Source organism: Podarcis erhardii (assembly GCF_964252035.2).
Source record: "Podarcis erhardii genome assembly, chromosome: 8".
NCBI lineage: Eukaryota > Metazoa > Chordata > Lepidosauria > Squamata > Lacertidae > Podarcis > Podarcis erhardii.
Genome location: NC_138499.1, coordinates 7,643,406 through 7,646,160, shown reverse-complemented (window position 1 = coordinate 7,646,160; position 2,755 = coordinate 7,643,406). Strand labels below are relative to the sequence as shown.

The 2,755-nt window shown below is 39.1% G+C and overlaps 1 pseudogene across 1 annotated transcript; it reads right to left on the bottom strand.

Annotated features, from left to right (window-relative positions):
* Positions 1-714: 714 nt before the first annotated feature.
* Positions 715-2,755, bottom strand: LOC309348808 (mas-related G-protein coupled receptor member H-like; annotated as a pseudogene). Its single transcript has one exon. The product of its transcript is annotated as a mas-related G-protein coupled receptor member H-like (transcript).

Genomic DNA, 2,755 nt, shown 5'->3' with positions numbered 1-2,755 from the left:
TTTTATATTCTGTTTATTCCTGTGTAAGGCTCCAACTTCACTACAATTTTAGACACATTCATCTTTTCTTTCTTTTTTTTAAACCTGAATTCGTTTTTCATTGGGACCCTTCTGAACCTTATGCATTCCGTACACTTTTCCAAACTCTCTCACTGAGTCCACAGGATCCTGTTCAGCAGATCCCTCCTTGATCCTTAGGTTGAACTGCTGTCTACTTTGGAATTAAGTAAGCTTTGAACTAATTAGATTGGAAGATGCAGTTTAGAACACAGGATTTGTGTTATTGATAGCTGCTTGGCCGCTACTTAAAAAACAACCACAACCTATCAATTATTTCTTTTAGTTACAGCACAATTCCACCCCACCCCACCCCCCATTTTGGGGGATTTTCACCAACTGCTGCTGAACAGGGTTTGGATCTATTTAAATTTGACACAAGCTTAAATTACGCTGATTTCCTTCAGGCCATCTTGTTCATAGGTTTGCTTCATTAGTCAATAAGCAGCACTACTTCTGCTTCTCCTCCATAGAAGTATCCAGGCAAACTGCATAAACCCTGATCAGATTAGAAACCATAGGAAGGATACTGAGAAAGCAAATGGCACATGAGTGACAAGGAGAATAATAATAATAATTAATAATAATAATAATAATAATAATAATAATAATAATAATAATATATTTCTACCCCACTCATCTTGCTGGGTTTCCCCAGCCACTCTGGGCGGCTCCCAACAGAATATTAAAAACACAATAAAACATCAAACATGAAAAACTTCCCTAAACAGGGTTGCCTTCAGATGTCTTCTAAAAGTCAGATAGTTGTTTATTTCCTTGACATCTGATGGGAGGGTGTTCCACAGGGCGGGCGCCACTTCCGAGAAGGCCCTCTGCCTAGTTCCCTGTAACCTCACTTCTCGCAGGGAGGGAACCGACAGAAGGCCCTCGGAGCTGGACCTCAGTGTACGGGCTGAACAATGGACGTGGAGATGTTCCTTCAGGTATGCTGGGCAGAGGATGATGAGTGGAGAAGATGCCAGGCCTAGGGAGCTGGTATGAGTTTTCATTTCATTTCATTTCACTTTTAATTTGTATACCACTTTTCTATATTGCTATACACGGGATGGTTTACAAGCTGAAGAAACAACAAAATGGACAGCAAATCTATCACACACCTAATAATAATCTGATCCAATATAGAAAGTCATAATAAAAACATAACTTTAAAATAAACAACCTACGCCAAATATAGCAGTATTCAATAATCCATTCAAATATAATAGTAAACTTCAAAATTAAATATCAGCAAATAATAATTAAACAGTTTACACTACTACCAAGAAAGCCCTCTGCCTAGTTCTCTGTAGCTTCACTTCTCGCAGTGAGGGAACAGCCAGGAATTGTTGTCATTTATTAATTTATATGCCACCCAATGCCCAGATTAGTTTTGCATTTAAAAAGCAAAATAGGAAGCCCATAGAACGCATTATCCAACTAAATGGAATAAAGTAAAAATAGATTTATATGGCCCATAATGCCCATATTAGCTTCTAAGCAGATTGTAAGTGTAAAATCCAATGAGGCAAACATTTTTGAAAATCAACATCCATAATTAAAATATGCATTGAGTTCTGCAGAAAAACTGGATCTGTGGAAGCTTTTCCAGAAGCAAATATTGCATTTGGTTATCGCTTATGTCATCCCCACAGCGTAGCTTACAAGGGGGGGTTGAAGAAGTCATCATAATTGAATCTGTCATGGCTGGTGGATTCTGATTCTCCATGCAATCAGCTTTGTCACTAAATACTCTTTCCAGCACTACCTTCAAGGGTTCTCTGGGTCGATGTTTCTTTCCCCTTCCAATTAGGAAGTAAAGGAATGGATTAACACTGCTGTTGATAATAGCACATGTCATACATATTAGTGGTTCCCATAACATGCTTTGAATGTCAATAAGTTGAAAACTTAGAAGGGTCATCAGCGCACTGAATGGTACACTGAAAATAAGGAAGAAAAGAAGAGCAAGCAAGAGAGCTGTGTAGAACTTTCCTCGTCGGTGTCAATGTAAACTACAGCAGACCTTGGTGAAAAGGACGACAGTACAGATGACTACAACAATTGGGCAAAATACAGAGTTGATTGTGGAAATGACTTGGAAAGTTATGGTAGATTGTATTTCAAAGAAATCAGTTCCAAAGACCAGAATGGACATTGCCCATATTAATGCACAAACAATTGCAGACAGGTGTTCTGGACGGTGGCATCTGTACCAGATTGGGAAGACAACCAAGAGACACTTCTCAACACTGATGGCTGTCAGGAGATATCCACTTGTGGTATATGTGTAAAAAAGCAGCTCTTGCGGTATGGAGCCTAGGGAATTAGGATCACTTTTAGTCAAAGAGAAAGCGAAAACTACCACAGAAACAAGGACACAAGCATCAGCAACAGCCAAGTTCAAGATGTAGGTGGTGATGGGGTTCTTCTTAAGAATAAAGCAGAGATAATAGATGACAATTGCATTCCCCACCAGACCACATATAAATATTATAAGGATGATGAGAATACCAAAGAGCAGTAGGCAGTCTATGAAGGAAGAAAGCTCAGATTCAAAATCATCTTCTGGGAACGTTGAAGGGCTGAATTCTCCAGAAATCCCAGCAGTGGTGTGTGTTAAAATAAGTGATACTGCTGTGCTCAGCTCTGTCATGATGAAATCTCTTCCTTTGGATTCTACCTTATTTTTCCTTTACCT